Source organism: Lathamus discolor, chromosome 10 (genome assembly GCF_037157495.1).
Source record: "Lathamus discolor isolate bLatDis1 chromosome 10, bLatDis1.hap1, whole genome shotgun sequence".
NCBI classification, from domain to species: domain Eukaryota; kingdom Metazoa; phylum Chordata; class Aves; order Psittaciformes; family Psittacidae; genus Lathamus; species Lathamus discolor.
In genome coordinates this window covers 4,515,339-4,532,758 of record NC_088893.1, presented here as the reverse complement: position 1 = coordinate 4,532,758, position 17,420 = coordinate 4,515,339, and the positions used below count along the sequence as shown (strand labels likewise).

Genomic DNA, 17,420 nt, shown 5'->3' with positions numbered 1-17,420 from the left:
AGCCCACCACTCTCCCCTCTGTATCACATCTACGGCTTGCCTTCATTAATCTAGACATCACAGATGCCAGACAAGGAATCCTGTAGCTCACAGACTTGACTAAAATTAACTCTGCAATAAAACAAGTAACTGGAAAGATGCCTGACTTGCCATGTGCTCATGGGATCTTTGCAACCAGCACGGAGAAATGACAGGAAAATGCTTCATCCCTGTTATTTCATTGGAGGAGAATTTGGTTCATTGTGCTTGGCTGCTTATTTAGTTTGCATCAGCTTGCATGACTGAGGGAAGAGTGAACTTTGAAAGAGATTATATATGGAGAGTACAAAGATGGGTTTGGATGCAGAGCTCCCAAGCGAAAAAGGGCCACTAGGTCCTACCATGATCTTTTGCTTTTTGCTGTTTGAATTCCCTAAGCTTCAGCCTGATCTAGATCTATAAAGTCCAGTTTGTCCACACTGAATTCCCTCTAGTCCTTTAATGTGTTTGGCATTGAGAAATAAAAATGCTTTAAAAAAATCCATTAAAAACCCACTGAACACAACCCCCGAGAGACCAAATACCCGATACTACTCTTCACTTAAATGCTTCATTTAAGGAAATAACTAATTTAAAATATACTAAGAACACAGAAGATGATTCCCAGTTTCCACTGCAAAATATTAATGTTGGAAGGACAAGTCTTTACTCACCCTAAATTATTAATAAAAATCTGCAATACATATATATTAAAATTTAAATAAGGTGTTTCTGCACTGTTTTCTACTCATTTGTTCTACAAAAGCTTTTGACTTACAAAGATATAGAAAGAAAAAAGTAACCAGTATATTTAATCTGTGAACCCTGCTTTCAGAATAGCCGTGCCCCGGTTTTATACATTCTTTACGATATAACATCAGTGAAATGAGAAGTCCCACCAGTTTACAAGTTTTGAAAACTTAAGACAGCCTCCAAAGAAAAGTATTAGTGCATGAAATTAAACTACAGATAAAATTGTTCCACTCGAAATGTTTGAGCATGACTTATTTAATTGTGGTAATGCAGTTTCTTCAGATTTGCAGTAAAATATATATTGGCCAAAGAACAAAAGGCATGAAACTGGATTGACTGAGATCACTGACACTTCCTGCACACCCAAAGAGAAATCCTGCTTCCAAATACCTTCCAAAATGATTCGTTCACAGTGTAGCTACAATCTCTTCAAGGGCCATCCTCCAATTGCATTAACTAAGTATTAACCACTTACAAATTTTGGACCTAATAATCAATTGACATCAGCTGAAGTCTGTTCCAGGGACTTCGGTGCATCTATTGCAACCAGCCCAGCCCATCTTTGTGATCCTTAAATTCAACTTTTTAACAAGCAACCACAGTTTACAATGATGTGAATCTAGGTTCCGTCTGTATTATGAAGTTACAGTACTACACTTGTGCATTAAGCTGTTGAGTAATGGCTTAGCTACTCTAATTTCAAAGAAAACTAAAGAAAAAAAGGGAAAACATAAATACGTCTTCCAAATAGAAGACAGGGAAGAATACATAGTGGCCAAGGCTTTTAGGGGACTGGAGGCAAATAGCTTGATACCCAGTCCCAGACACACTAACACAATATTTGAGCATTATACTCCCCCTGCCTCTTCCACATCAAATACCATTTTATTATTGTAATATATATCATGAATACATATTTTTCTCTCTCTCTTCCTCTCCTAAGACAGCTGACTGCTGATAATGGATATGTTTATATTCATGTTCTTTTGTACTAGTTTCTAGCTGATAAGAACCGTGAAAGGCATTTGGTTACAATGTTTACAAGCTCAAAGATGTCAAAACAGGACTAAATTTCTCCTCTCTAGTCATGTTTTGACTGAGATACTTCACTCTGGGAAAAGCAGAGGTTTGGGGAGAATGCAGGAATACATGGCTAGATGCTCCAGGGAGCTCAGACCCTCACAGTGCCCTGGAACTTATATTTCTGACCTGAGCAGAAGACAATGACTCTTTTTACAGTTGAAATCAGTACATGCCACTTTTAGCATATTATAATCCTTCCCAGGACATGGCACGAAGTGAGACCTTGCTGAGGGATGCTCAGTTTCACAGGGAGTTTCCAGGCTAGGGACTGAAGGCATTTACCACAATTGCAATCAGTATTAACGAAGTGCTGCCGGCAGCTGACATTCCAGCCCTCCCTGGTCAGTGAGCCCATGCCTGCTGCTGTCCTTTGGCATCAGCCATACCTGTGCTTTTACTAACTTCAACTTGAACATTGATTGTGGCTTCATCGGTTTATTTCAGCTGGAATTCGGGACCACCAGCATGATTTTCATACTGCTCTATCCACATCAGCATAAAACCTCTCCCCTCTGCAATCTTTTGAACTTGGAAAATTATGACTATCCTGCATTTTCAAACCAAAAAGTTCCTTATGAACCTTCAGCCACTCCATCTGCAACAAGACATTTATCCAGGTCAAACAGCATACTTGCAAATTTGCCTACAAGTAGCACACTCTCCAGAAGGCTTATTTCTACAATAGTCTCTCATTTGAAGCATAGATTTAGCACATTTAAATATTTAATCAGGGGTTGAGTCCCTTGATTTTATTGACCACATGTGGTTTTTGAAAGGCACAAAACTTTGTGATTTTGAAAATACAGTGTACTTCAACTATCTCTTTGCTGCTCTTCAATGGGGATTAGAGGGGAATATGAAGATGAAGAAAAAAAGCTCTGCTTTCCCCAGCATAAATTGCACAAAACAACTGTTAAAGGAATCACTCCAGAGTAAATTTTGATGTCTAAGAGAGGTCCATCTTGAAGGTTAAGACCTGGCTGGTTTATTCAAGTCTCAGGAACAAGGGACTGGTTCTACCAGCCTGCCCTGTTTGTGCCCCTGCATACACAACTGTACTGTGAGCACAAAGCTGGCTGGGAACCAGTCCCAGGGTGGAGTCACCTTGTACTGAGGTAGCACCAGCACATTCTGCTTCTACTGCCTTTCCAGGGTAATAAAAAAGAGCGTGAATTTGGATAAGCAGCATTTAAATCACAATCTGAAAAAGCCTGCTAGCATGCTACAACCATGTGGTTTACAGCTGTTTGGTTCCTCACTTACAATTGCTGTTCACACAGATACAATTTATTCATTTATTAATTAAAGGATTCCTGTTACTGCTTCCTCATGAACAAGCTTATTCTCTCATGTACCTACAGAGACCTTGAATAAATAAGCTTTGCCCAAATACCTACAAGAGAAAGAAAACTTGTTTCACCAGCCTCACACGGCACATGGCCTTTCTGGGAAGAAAATCAGAATCAAAAGAAAATCAAGGTGGCAGAAGGACCTAGGACACAAAGGTCCTGAATTAAGAGGACTTAAACCTAACCCTTCCTGGTCACCCTGTGTCCTCAGTCACCCATCGGCAAAAATGGCCTTGCCACAGTTGCCGCTTTGGTAAAGCACTTGGAAATAACCAGCCTGATAAGAGGTGTTATTGCAAATCATTTTCCATCATTCTGAGCTACGAATCTATTCGGACAGATCACTGTAATGGAAGTTAATGAAGCTTGTTATGCCTTTTTCTCTGCAGTCTGCCTTCTAAAAGACCTGGGTTTCAAGATCCCTGCATTCAGGGTGGGATTTCAGCCGAGCAAAACCAGACAGCTGCAGAGAGGTGCCTGTTAGCAGGCTCCAGGCACAAGGAGTGTGCTCCAGCAGTGCTGCTCAGAAGGTTGTCTCCTATGCCCCCCTGCTTCTGCACTGGTCATAGCATGTATTGACAGGACAGACACTAGCGTCACCTTCCAGGAACAGAGGGAGGACTCGGCTGCGCTATTCCTCTTCCTGTGCATGCAGTGCACCCACAGAACAACCTGTTACAGCCAGCTATGCCACTTACAGCTTGTGTTGAAAAACAAAACAAAACCCTAAGCCCACAAAACCAAGGCGCTCCTCCAGTCACATCCCCACACACCCCAAAAAGCTTATATCAAGAGTTTTGGCCAAAGACTTTTACCAAAGAGTGTCTGTCAATGAGCAGACACACAGTGTTTTCAGCTGCTGGACCAGACAGACAGGTCCTATTTGTGTTGCCCTGTCTGGCTCTGACAGTCCATCACGGCCCTCACCCGTGGTTCCCCCAGCACTCAGCCATTTCATATCAGCAGCACTTCCCTCAGCTTGGTTTGTGGCAAGGCCCAGACTCCAAGGGAAAACACCACTCCTAAGCAAGTTAGTGCTTAGAAAAGGGGCAAAAAAAGTACTCCGTCTCCTTTTGCTGAGCATACGGAATGAAGTACCCTGTGAAGAATCATAGAATCAACAAGGTTGGAAAAGACCTTTAAGATTTAGTCCAACCTTTACTCCAGGACTGCCAAGTCCAAGAAAATCAGATTTATTGGCTTGTCCAATATTGCCAGAAGAAAACACCCCCACTGGTGGTCTTACCTCAACACCAGCCCTTCAGGTGCCACACAGCGACCCAGTCTGGGGGGGTTTGCTTCCATGCACTTGAATATGCACAGAACACACCAGGATAGCAGAGATGGGAAGGGAATTCCATGGCCAAAAGACTGTGAATGCAATACAAAGAGGTCTGTTGAAACAACCTGTACTCTGTATTAGCCTCCATGACTACAGCAAGGGAACTGGGGAAGGAAGACAGGACCTCACTGGGAGCTGTGCTAATTCCTCAAGGACTTTGAGGTCACTAAAGCCAAAGTAACTGCATCCCTTCCACTAACCGTACTAGCTGGTACACGTACCATGCTATGTTAGCATCTTCTGCTACAAACACATACAGTTATATAGGACAAAACAAATCTAACTAATAAAAATAAGGCTAGAAAGCTTAAAAATGAAATACACTACAGTGATCCCCTTGTGAGGTTTCTGCACAGAGGCACTGATCTGCTTGCTTTTAATATATGCAGCATGTACTGCTGCATGCAAAGGCATGTGATATGATGACATTTTAAGAGAAAAATATTTGAAATGCAGAACAAAGATGATCTTTACATGCCTCAGATATGAGAAAAGAAACGTAAATAAGCAATAGTAACATTTGCAAACAATGTCTTAACAGCACTGACTTAAAACAGTGGCTGAGCAATAGTTTGGCTTAGTTCTGTAACACTAAGAAAAAAGCAGCTGTCCCTTTCAAATTCCAGTTGAGATTTGCTGTTTAAAGTTACTAAATGTTTTAATACATGCTAAAGCCAAGTTTCTGAAAGGCACAAGAGCACATGCAAGTTTTTTACTGCCTCCATTGTCTGGTGAAGAAATGTCATGTTTCCATGGGTAAGTAAATACAGAGCCATAGAGCAAACCACAGTAGCCATTTACAGCACCCTCCAGGTTTGCATGCTCTTCACACGTTCAGCTGTATTTAATGCTCATGAACTACTTGATTTAACATCAAATAAGAAGTCAATTTAAAGAACTCAGAGCACAATTTTAGCTGTGAGTCCAGGCAATGTACTCTCCGGTTGGGAAAATATGTCAGAATCCGAGACAAAACTGCTTCTGTTTTAAAAAGCTATTGAAAAACTTGTTTCATGGTTATTTACCCTGTCTTGCATCCAAGCAGCAACTCTCATGAGTTTAAGATTTCCCTTCTGTTCACACTTTGCTTGACTTTCAGTTGCCATGTACCATGCCACCATAGTGAGACTTCATCTGAAGTACTTGAAGAGAAACAGTAAGTCATCCAAATTACTATTACATTCATCCTTCATTTTTATTCGAAGTATCTTTTTATTCATTCAACCATCAAATACTCTGTGCATATCTAAGTAGAGACAAAGTGTTTTACAGTATATAAACACAAAGAGATTTAAATTCTTTTAGCCTATGCTATACTGCCATATTGATGTAGTATTGCAACTTAAATGCCTCATTTGCAGAGGACAGACTGTTTTAAAGGCAGCTGGAACAGATAATGGGTCACAGTAACGAGATTTAAATTAAGTTATTGAGAAAATATTTATGAGACTCACAGCTCATCCATTATGGACATCAGAGCTTCAGAGCAGCATGGCCTGATGGAGGCTTGTCCTCGCAAGCTGACAGCAGGGCTTCAGCTTAGCAACCAGCACCTTCTCAACAGGAAAACCAGCCCAAACCCACATGCTGCTGATTTTATTCCTCAGCATGGGGCTGATCAGTGAAATACAAGCTCAATGCTTGAGCAAACTTTTACCTTCAGCAGTTGGTTTTAGAAGCAGAGTTAATCTATTCATTTTACAGTTGGGTTCCTATTTCCTTGCACTGACATAAAATGCAATCTGTAAATATTAAAAATTCATACAGAAAAAGTAATCACTATAAAAATTGTATTAAGTATGAAGCACTAATTCAAAATGCTAGTCACTCAGCAAAATGCTAGTCACTCAGCAGAATAACAGTAGATGGTTTATCTTTTCCTCCTTTTCAATTCTTCTAAATGGACAAAGAAGCCAAAGCACACCAAAGGGGAAACCAGACAATTTGTTGGAACGAAAATGAAGTACATGGAAAAAAACTCCTTACTTTGGAAGCCCTGATCACTTCAAGCCAGTTCCATGAAGGGCAAGCCCCCTGCTCTATTCTGTGTGTTCACCCTTCCCACTGTGCTCCCCAGCCCTGGGGTGGCCCCAGGCTTCTCTCCAGCAGCAGCAAGGCACTGGCAGCCTGTACCACAGGGTCCCACGGCACAAACAGGCTCAGAGAAGAGACTGCATTTGGTTTTCTACTGAATAGGTGGATTTGTTTCTCCTTTATAACCAGTGTTTTATTAATTCATTTTATGTGAGTTTGCATCTGCCTACATCTGTGTGCTTCCCATGAAATAGGCAGAGCAGCTGAAGCAGGTGCAGTATGGTGAGAGGGCTTGTTGTTCAGTCTCAGCCCCAGCTTTTCACTGCATGGCAAGCATTCCTACCAGCATGTAGTAAAGCTTCTGACCTGCAAAGAAGACCTGTAACTTCAGCTCATATGCTTCTAGTGCATGTATATCTGCACGGTGGAATTTCAAGGTGTTTCACAAGCAGGAATTTCCTAAAGCAGAAGTGGTAGGGTTGTTTGCTAGACGAACTAAGGAGAAAACTCATACTTGACAGACACCCAAGTTGGTCTGTCCTTTATCTCCTAAAAAATAAACATGTGTGCAACATTTGTTCCCAGAGAAATACTGCATGCTGAAGAATCGCTTTGATCCAAGCACATGAAGGCAGGTGGAAGCTGGGATAAAATTCTTTTTCCTTTGTATGCAGACGAACCCTGCTACCAGAAAGCCTGGGTTTGGAGCAGAGTATATGGCCTGAAGAAGTGGTTAGGTTAGATTTTTAGATGATGCACGCTGCACATATTATTTAATCATTCTTCAAATTGCAGAAAAAGAATGCTTCAGACACTGAATTGGAAAACTTACACCAAAGAGGGTGAGCTTATCTGGATACTTTTGACATATCGATGCCCTGTGTCCTCAGTGTAGAAACAGAAAGGATAATGTAAATGAGACATGGACACAGCACTGGATACAAGTCTACCTCAGGTTTTCTGTGCCTAAGCAAGGGAACTGCCTGCACCTTATCACCTAGCGACTGCTTTCATGTCCAGAAAACTTTGGAGAAAGAAAAAACCAAACCCCAAGCCAACCCCATCCATGACTTGTCTATTCCCAGCCATGGGTGGAGAAGGAATTCCAGTCTCGCAGCCTGCCAGGACATTCCCAGCTAAAAAATACTATTTGTGTTCTCACACCATTGGCTGTGTTAACCACGCTGTCATGGCTGTTGTGACATTTCCAATATTCCTGTTAACAAATGCACAACAATCCTGGGCCTCACCAGAGGGGGCAGCAGAGATCCCGATGCGCGGTACTTGCCGGTACATGCTATCCTGTGCTTCTGAGTAGCACTACAACACTGAAGCTGCACAGAAATTCCACTAAAGACAAAGTTTTAGTTAAAGGACATATATAAACTGTTTCAATAATTTTCTTATCTAGCTGATTTTTCAGAAGAGGTTCAATACTCAATTTTTCTTCTTGCAGAGAAAGGCACGCATAGAAATTAACACCAGAGTAGAAGTTTTCCATAAGATATAACTTATTCCATCTTCAGCAAAATATGGTATGAAAACAGAGACAATAGCTGGTTGTTCTTTCATTCTTTATGACTTTTGAAGGCAGATATATACAAATTTGTTTTCATTATTTCCTGACTCTCATGTGTGATATCAGCACATACATTTACATTGCTAAGAAGGCAAGTTTTGCAACGTATACAGAATGTGAAATTGTGAAGCAAAGGAAACTCTAGCTAGGACAGACTAATTTTTTGTAGCTGCTGTACTGTCAGCAGTCACACCGGAGGCAGCAGCAGCTCCTCCAGCCTGTAGCAGTACATTGCCAGTTTGTGTTCTCCCAATATTTTAACAGCCAATCAAGTTAAGAAATGAAAGCACAGGTTAAGTGAAATCTAGTGCTGCTCACAGCATACTGCATGCTGTATATAGTACATGACTGCAGAGCACATTGCAATCATTAAGTGCTACTGGTTCCTTAAAGAGCCATATACTGGCATAGTACAGGAGTAACATTGCTTATAGGAAGCGAGATCAGTTGTGTTCAACTCTGAAACAAAAAGTAAAGTGATGGAGCCCACACTGTGCAGCAAAACTGCTCTGTGAGAGCACAGGTCACACTGTGCATGAGCCTGCTGATGGCCTTCTTGTCCTCTGTGCCAATGGACTCCTCCTTTTCCTCCTCCTATCCCTACTGATAGTTCATGATTATACTTTAACATCTCATTTGCTGTCCTGTCTTTCCATCTGTTTAAAATGAAAGCAGAAGTAAATCAGGCACGTTTTCACAGCCATAAGTAGAAATATTGACGTACATTTCACTGCAAAAAGATTTGTTTGTGCTCTTTTGATCCTCAATAAATAAACTCTTCTTAGAAATGAAGTGCCAGTATAATGAGGCTGAGTTGAGAATGCTGGCTAGCTGGCTATTTCCTGGAGAAATCTTTCTCAAGTAACACAGAGGGTTGAAATAACAGCAATTAAGAGTGTGTGAAATGAATCATAGAGTTCAACCTTATAAACAAGTAAACCCCAAAATACTACTTCGAACAGTTTGACAATAGAAGAAAGCATTATCTGCACAACGCTGAGGCTACCCTGGTTTCCAGCTCCAAAAGCTCAGCAGATTGGTGAGCCCTGTTTATCTGCAAGAAACTGCACAGGTGTCTCCCCTTTGTGATCAGGTTTATTTGAAATCCTTTCCTTACCAGAGAGTCTGCACAAAGATCCCTGAGATTTGACAGGACAACAGCTTCTGCATCTCACCTGTCCTGGAACACCCTGGTGTTTTCAAAGTATGATTTGTTCCGTAGTTACATCTATGCTGAATAAAAATCATCACATAAAAGCCCAAACTGTGGACATTAAAGGAATAACTCGACACATGTGTTGGATTGAGCAGCCTTCTTCAGGAGGCTCAGTCTCAAAATAACGTGACAGAAGAACATCTCCTTGGGTAAGCACGAGTAGTGTAAAATGGAGAACAAGGGCATATCAGAATAAACTAAAGCAAAATCATAGAATCCAAGACTGGTTTGGATTGGAAGAGACCTTAAAGCTCATCTAGTTCCAAACCCCTGGGACAACCCCCTGTCTCATGCAGGGACACCTTCCACTACAGCAGATTGCTCCAAGCACCGTCCAACCTGGCCTTGAACACTGGCAGGGCTGGGACAGCCGCTGAGTGCCGCAGAGGTTTGAATATCCAAGACTGATTTCATACCATTGGCATCTGTTAGCACCGTATTCTTTGAAGAGGGTATGTTGCAGCCACCCATAAAGCAAAGCAATGTTTGCTGGGTTAGAGAAGGACTTAAAAATGCCGTGAGATGGGGCTAGGGGCAATGGAATGAGAACAATGCACCCAGAAATGACACCAAGATAGCTTTCAGCATCTATCTTACAGAAAAGATAGCTGCAACAACACAAAACTGTTCTGATTAATATTAGTCAGGCAACTTTCATAAGCAACCTTTCTGACCTTAACTGACAGGCAAATTCATTAATGGGCATTAAAAATATAACTAAGTTGTAATAAAGATTAGGGAGCAAATCTCACACAGTGTTACACCTGAGGACTGAACATCTTTAAGAATAGATTAACTTACACAACCTTTAGGATTTCCTTTTCCCTCACTGTCTAAAGTGAGCAATGGCAGAAATTGTAAAAAAATTCAGTGGTATACATGCCTCTCTTCTACATGTCAGCAAAAAGGAGTACCCCTGCTTTGCATAAGGCTAATAACTTATGCACAACAAACAGGCTGAAAACATGATCAGGAAAACACCTCTACCAATTTTGCGGAGCTCCCAATTATTTGTGGAAAAAAAATAGTTTACAAAGCTTGCTCCATCCTCATAGTTTGCAAGAGTTACCATCACTGCCTTGGGACCAGAAGCGTAATTTTTGCTCACTTGGGCTGAGTGAACACCCCTTTCTGTACTGGTGCTCACAGTCAGCAAGGCAGGAGGAATGTTGCCTTGAGAAGTACTGACCCCCCCACTTCCTGGCCATGGCAGGGGCCATCAAGGCAGGTGATGAGCCTTAGCAGACTGCACCTGCAAAGGCACACATTTTGTACCTGTACAAACTTGCACGTAGCGTGCTGTGGCCTGGGAGGGGAGTGCTGCAGAAAGAACCACCTCCCTCAACTCCATACTGTCTGAGACTCAAAGAGGCTATAAACCTTGCCAGGATCTCATGCAGTCAACTCGGTAGACATCCCAAGAGTCTGTGAAGAGTCTTATATTGTTTTATAAATGTTTCTGGGAAATTTTCCCCACTAGCACAACCTCATGGCTTTGCATCCTCAGCACAAAAAGTAGCAGCCACTGAGCAATCCTGTTCAGTGCAAATCATATTCCTACAGCAGTTAAACCATTTTTCTTTTGTTCCCATCAAGGAATTGACAAAAAGGAAAGCAAGGAGATATTAAGAACTACACTATACCTTATATAGATACAGTCAAGCCAGTACAACATCTTGAATGCTCTTTTCTGTAACCTTTATGTAATATTTTTTAAGATTAAAAAATAAGTTTACAAAAGAAGGAAAATAATGTGGACTCTGATCTTCCTGCTAGCTACCTCAGCAAGTGCCTAGATTCCTTTACTTCTCATAAATAACTCTTTCACCAAGGGACCAGCACTGCTAATCTCAGACATCAAAGCAATCACTGTTATCTAAGTTATATGAGCCAACCGGGTTTAAGATCCCGTAATTAAGTCAAGTGACCATGACAGTAATTTAGCCATGGTTCCATTTAGCAGCTCATCACTGGTTCGGGTAATAATGGGGAAGGAGCATCTCTGGTTGCTCTTTTGCAGAGCTGAATCCATCCTTTAGGGACAGAACATGTCCATGTCATCAGGTACACATGCTCATCCAAAGTCTTGGCTGTGCTCACAGAATGATACTGTACTTCCCAAAGTACAAAAGGCTCTGTGCTGCTCTAGATACAAAACAGCAGTTATAAGTAGTATCCTAACCTTCCTATACCGGCTGCCGATCTGACTGTTTTCCTCATCCTACCTTAGTTTTTAACCCAGTTTGGATTTGCCATTCTTAGTCATTGATAACATCCCTCAGGGAACTTGGTATTTTGATTCGTTTCTCCACCCCCATTAAAGTTGCCAGTCTGGCTCAGTAAAATTCATCCTGCAAGTCAAGACCAGGCTTACAAAGCAAGAGGAATTCAAAGTTAAGGTTGGAATTTTCTCAGGGAAAAGCTGAGACAATGGGGGGAGTCTGTGGTATTTTGCAATTTGCATATTATGAGAAAAAGTAATAATCATAATTAAAAAAACCCAAACACTTCAGAGCACTCCTGAAGCTCTCTCCTAAATAGGGTTTGGAAATGTTTTCCCTAAATTCAGCTTTACTGTTTTCTCAAAAAGAAAATAAATCTTTAAAGCAAACAGCCTAAGTCTAAACATCAGCCAGAATTTTCCATTACCAGCCATCTCTACAAGAGCCCAGTTCCACTTCACTGGAAAAAGACGCGATTTCCAGTTTACCCACAGTTAATTCTCAAAATGGGGGGCCCTTTTTTAGCTAATGGTACCTGTCCATAGCGATGCGCGTCCTGCTGTTACACAATCTGTATTTGTAACAGAAAGGCCTCCCGCCAAGCTCCATAGCAGGCAGCTTGCCTTGCAATTGAAACAGTTAAAGAGGGAACCAGGATTTAACAGGTTACACTTAACAATACCCAAGTTCACAGTTGTCCCTGTTCTTCACTCTAAGGAAACAGGAGAGACCAAGTGCATCCCATAAAGTTCAACTCTCGAGCACAGCAGAGAAGGATCAGGGGTGTGTGCTAAGCCCTGCAGCACATGGAGTGATGGATGACTAAGTCTGAAAGTACATCAGCTTATCTATCTCTTTGCAGTACAGTGGGTAACTGAAAAAATAAATAAATAAAGCATCCATTTCCAAAACCTATTCACAGGTTTGGAACTGTGAGTAGAGCACAGCATGGGGGGTGATCCAAACATGTACTTAGGGAAACATCAGCTTTCAACAATGCCTTATGACAGGTTTTGGTTCCTGTTACTAATCTTCCTAGCCAGATACCATTCCCACAGAGTCATGATTATTGAGCTTTGCAACTGTCACAGGCATGGAAAAACAAGCTGGATATTGCTGCCCCTTTTTTCTTAATCTTTATTATCCTCTATTTCCCTCTTCAGGTAAATTCTTCTCGTAAATTCTCTTCTTTCCCATTTTACTTTTGTCTTCTTTATTTCTCAGCAGAATAGATAGTGGCCTTGAAGACATAACAGAAAAACACTTGCATCTCTGCCATTCTGGTATGCAATAATAGTTTGGTTCAGCATGGCACATATTCAAGCATTAAAAAAAGAAAGGCCAAAAAGCTGGCTGCTAGTAGAAGACAGACAGACACTATTTTCCCCAGTTTGAAGTCTGCTGCTGGAGAGAAGATGTGGCTGTAACAGTTCTAACACATGCTTTGTTTCATTGTGAAATGACCCTTCACCACCCTCGTTCATGGCCTGCAGACTAACCCAGTACATTTGCTATGAAAGAAAGGTGGCACAGCACATTTCCTTGCAAACCTCTCCTGAAGGCCATTTCAGGCTCAGTAGGCACAGTGCACATACCACCACCCCACCTCAGCCCTGCTTGGAAGCATCACCTCTTCTACAACTTCACCACATGTATTATTTTGTCAAACTACTATGTTAAATATAAGAGTGTCTTCCCCATGCTGGTAACTTTTGTCTATAAAAGATAGTCTCTTCCAAAAAGTCTAAACCTTAGTAGTCCATCCTAAACTCCTAAATTCATACTTTCTCTTACAAGCCTCTTTCAGGTGTTTTCAGCATCCCATTTGGATGCCATTTAAAAGAGAAGATGTTAAAGAACACAGGCTGTTTGCCATCCAAGTTACTTTCCAGAGAAGTATCACACGATCTGGTCTATTTTCAAGTTGGCTGCTGGCACTGAGAAAAGTGACGATTTTCCCCCTTCCTCCCTCCTTCCCTTAAAAAAAAACCCCACACTGTTCTGAAGAGTTGCAGCAAAATGAGAGCAGTCCAAAGGCATCAGAAAAGTCACATTACTGAGCCCTGTGGACCATGAAATATATTGAGAAAAGCCAGAACTTGGACTGTAAACAAACTCATAGATAGGAAATGCAACACCGAAAGGCAAAATCATGACTCCTGAGAGGGTCCAAAGTGTGGGCAAGTTCTCTCTAAGGGCCTCAGGAGGTTGACTTCAGGATCAGAAGCAAGTCCAACAGGCTCATTGTAAATCTGTAGCTATCCAAAAGTTTGTAATGTGAAAAGAAATTAAGAGGACTAAAAGAAATCAGAATATTTAGCACAAAGCCCATTTTGCTCAAGAAGGCGTCTGGCACAGACTTTTTCTTGCACATCCAAGCCCAATGTCATTGAACTCAAAACGGAAGTAGTTACCTACACAAAGCCTGCTTGCCACTGTTTGAAAGAGTCTTTCTACATGCAAAAAAGGAAAATGGGAGGAACTAGAGGCTTCTTTCTCAGAGCCCCTGCTGAAGGTACACAAAATTATCTCAGCACCTGTACTAAAAGTAGAGCATAAGGCAACTGGAAGTGGATAGAATACATACTGTGATAACATAATGCAGGCAATATGTTAGAGCAGCTGGATACTGTGTCATCATAAATTCTTGGCACACGTGTTTCTAGTCCCTGTGCTATCTGGGCTCCCCAGCAGTGATCCACTCAGCACGGCTGGAGTTCAGATTATTAGAAGTTAGCTGTATTTGCTTTTGGCCTGTGGAAGAAACCAGCAAGGTCTCACATGGGAAATTTGTGCCATTTACTTATTTGGGCATCACAGAGGTCTTACCAGGTAAACAACAGGCAGGCACGTGCTGCAGGTTCTGGATGACAAGCACACACTAAGAGTGCAAGCCGTAACTGTCGTTTTTTCTTAATTTCCATTGTAACCACTTATGGATCATTCTGATATCTTTAACTTGGCTCTAAAATCCTACGAGAAATTTGCAAACCCTGCAAAAATCATGATCAATTCTCTTGCTTATTCCCACAAATAAACACCTGCCGATTTCTGCAGATTTTGAAGAGGCTTTGGCTAACATGTCATTAGTTACTTCCAAAATATTTCAATGAAGAAACTGCAGAGATGTTCCCATGTGCAGCTATTGCCTTGGCATAAATACCTCTGCAGGAACCCCATCTCGCTAATTCAAATGCAACACATAAAACACTTAATGTGAAGGGTACCTTGAACACAGAGATAGTACATACCAAAAAAAACCCAAATCATATACAGGAAGTAAGCTTACCAAGCTTCCTGCACCTCCCATGCCAGTGCCAGCCATCTGCAAGCATTTTGGAGAGCACCACCATCAAAAGCAGGGTGGGGAAAAAGCTGTTGTTTTAACAAGGAGTCTGATCAGCCCCAGCTTACACAGTAATACTTGCTGACTACTTTCAGTCTGAGAATTGCTATTACCTACAAAAAGCAGACAGCAGGCTTCAGTTATTCTGTCAAGATGGAACTCATTAGTCACAGTTCTGTGTAATAGGATTATTTAACAGGAATGTCCAGGATGGGTACCTGAGGGCTAAGTTCTAGCCGTGTATAAGAAATAGCACCTGGTATACCTCAGGCACTTAGTCTATCTCCTCATGTGTCACCCACCAGTCACCATTCCTTTAGTTTCTCTGCCAAATAGATGCTCATACCCACACATACTTGGAGAAGACACTACTGTCATCGATCCACTAGAATGCTGCTTTGTGGCTTTGTTCCCCATATTTTTCTTCTGCTCAGCATACCTGCAAGAAATACTACAGTCAAAACGTGCTTCAGTTGCTTACAGCCCTGCTTAGTGTCTGGACAGGCTGTCGGTATAAATCCTTTCACCACTAAAGTCAAGTTATAAAAAAACCCCACCTCACAGAGTCGAGAGGGAACAATATTGTGCTTTTTTATCCAGCATTCTTCACCCACCCTTATACGTTAATGTTTTAAAACATCCAACTAACATTAGAGACCTCACCATTCAGCCTCACCCCTCCCCAATTAATCTCAAAGTCAAGACCATGGACTTGAGGCTGAGTTCAAAGCAGAACACCCTGATTTCACGTACCATCCCCACAAACACTGCATTTTTTCCGTAACTGCTCACACATATTCAAAGCTCAGGGAACAGTTTTCACCTTTTCTTACTTTTAGCCTGAAAAAAGCTTATTTGCCTGGAAACGAGAAAAGCAACAGACTGAAAGATCTGAGGGCGATGAAATAATTTTGCCAAGAACAAAGAAATCCAGGGTGAGTGTAGAACTGCTGAACAAGCACAAAGAGAGATAAAGATTAAACACTGCTGATGTTTATGGTCTGAAGTAGTGAGCCATAGCATTTCATCAAGAGGTTTCCAACTCCTGGAAAATGTCTCAGAAGTTCCTATTAAAGTGTGTAGCACTGTTAACCAAGCTCACCAGTAAAGGGCTGGAGTTTGTTAATTTGGTTTGGATGGAAACTGTGTTGAGACCATTAAAAATTTAACACAAAACTATGATCTGAAACTAGGTTTTGTATATTCTTGCTTACTGCTCTCTAATTACAGTACCATGAAATACAAAAGAAGGATAAGAAAAGTAACTTTTTAGTGCTCAAATCCATTCCTCTGCAAGCAAAAACAAAGTACACAATATTGGGATCCAATTCTCCAAGTAGTCATTTTTAAGTGTAACAGAAACACTGCACTCTCCAGGGAACTCGGCTTAGCTGCAAAGGTCTGCCCTCTCCTAACCTCCTGCATTACAAGAAATGGAGTCTGTAAAACGAAGCTACAAAACATACGAGCAGCAGCACTCTCTGCATTTGAGATCAGAAAAAAATACTCAACCTGGATTGATGGGAACAGAAGGAATGTCCTTATTATAGTCACACCTGCATTCTTGGTTAAGAACAAGGTAAACCAGGGCAAAGTAATCCACACCACATCCTGGTCAGGCGTCCTTCTGGAGGCAGGTTAAATATGTCAAGCCCTCCATAGAACAGAACATCCTTTCTTAAAAGAAAGGACATGCTCAAACTTCCAGGCTCTGGCAGGTCAGTAATTCTTTCTTTCCATCTGCACTTTGAAAACAAGCAGAAAACCATATCATACCTCCTAAACAAAGCATTCATTCCTCTCCCTTCTAGCAAAGCCTCTTGCTACTGTAGAACTTCTATTCTACAAGTGCCAGTTCCTGCAGATGGTATGCACAAACATCAAATTCCTCCCAACTGTCATAGGTTTCTATCTTGGTTCATCAGTCCACTCCTCACAACACTGTGAAATCAGCAGCAATAACACAGAAAACAGTAAACTAAACACCAAGAGTGAAAACAGGCGGGTCCAAGGGAGGATTACATAGCTAAAGTAAGAAAAGCTGATTTTCTCTACATATAATCATTGAGAGGAGGAAGAATATACTGAAGCACATTTTTACTATTGAAAGGGAAGCCAGTGTGATGTAACTGAACCTATGCAATCTGGTTCAAGTCCATGTAAGTATACTCTCAAACTTTCCTGCTGGGGAGAAGAACTCGAGGCAGAAATTGTTCATGTGCAAATGTATCCTACTGGAAATATATATAGGCTATACGTCCTAGTGGCCCAAATAATTTTTTTGTTCAGCTTTCCTTCCCCTTTTCTCTTTGAGAAACTTAGATTTGCACACAGAACTCAGTTTTGCTCTCTGTGGGTGTTAGGTGTTTCCAGTAGCTCCGCTTTCCCTTTCTCTGAGCTGCAAACACATCCATGTGGCACAAGAACCGTTTGCTTCTCCACAGTTCCTGGCAACCAGGACCTCGCAGTGCCAGCCAA

The 17,420-nt window shown here is 41.5% G+C and overlaps 1 protein-coding gene across 6 annotated transcripts in view; it reads right to left on the bottom strand.

Moving 5' to 3' along the window:
- Positions 1–17,420, bottom strand: part of KCNIP1 (potassium voltage-gated channel interacting protein 1) — a 431,381-nt gene that overhangs the window by 350,939 nt on the left and 63,022 nt on the right. Inside the window, exon 2 of one of the 6 annotated variants that reach the window (XM_065690149.1) lies at positions 15,299–15,381. The exons of 4 other annotated variants lie outside the window; for them this stretch is intronic. The gene's annotated coding sequence lies outside the window, so the exon portion shown is untranslated. Of the gene's footprint in view, positions 1–4,449; positions 4,575–15,298; positions 15,382–17,420 lie in introns of all 6 variants that reach the window. One more of the 6 variants, XM_065690151.1, reaches the window with a different exon arrangement.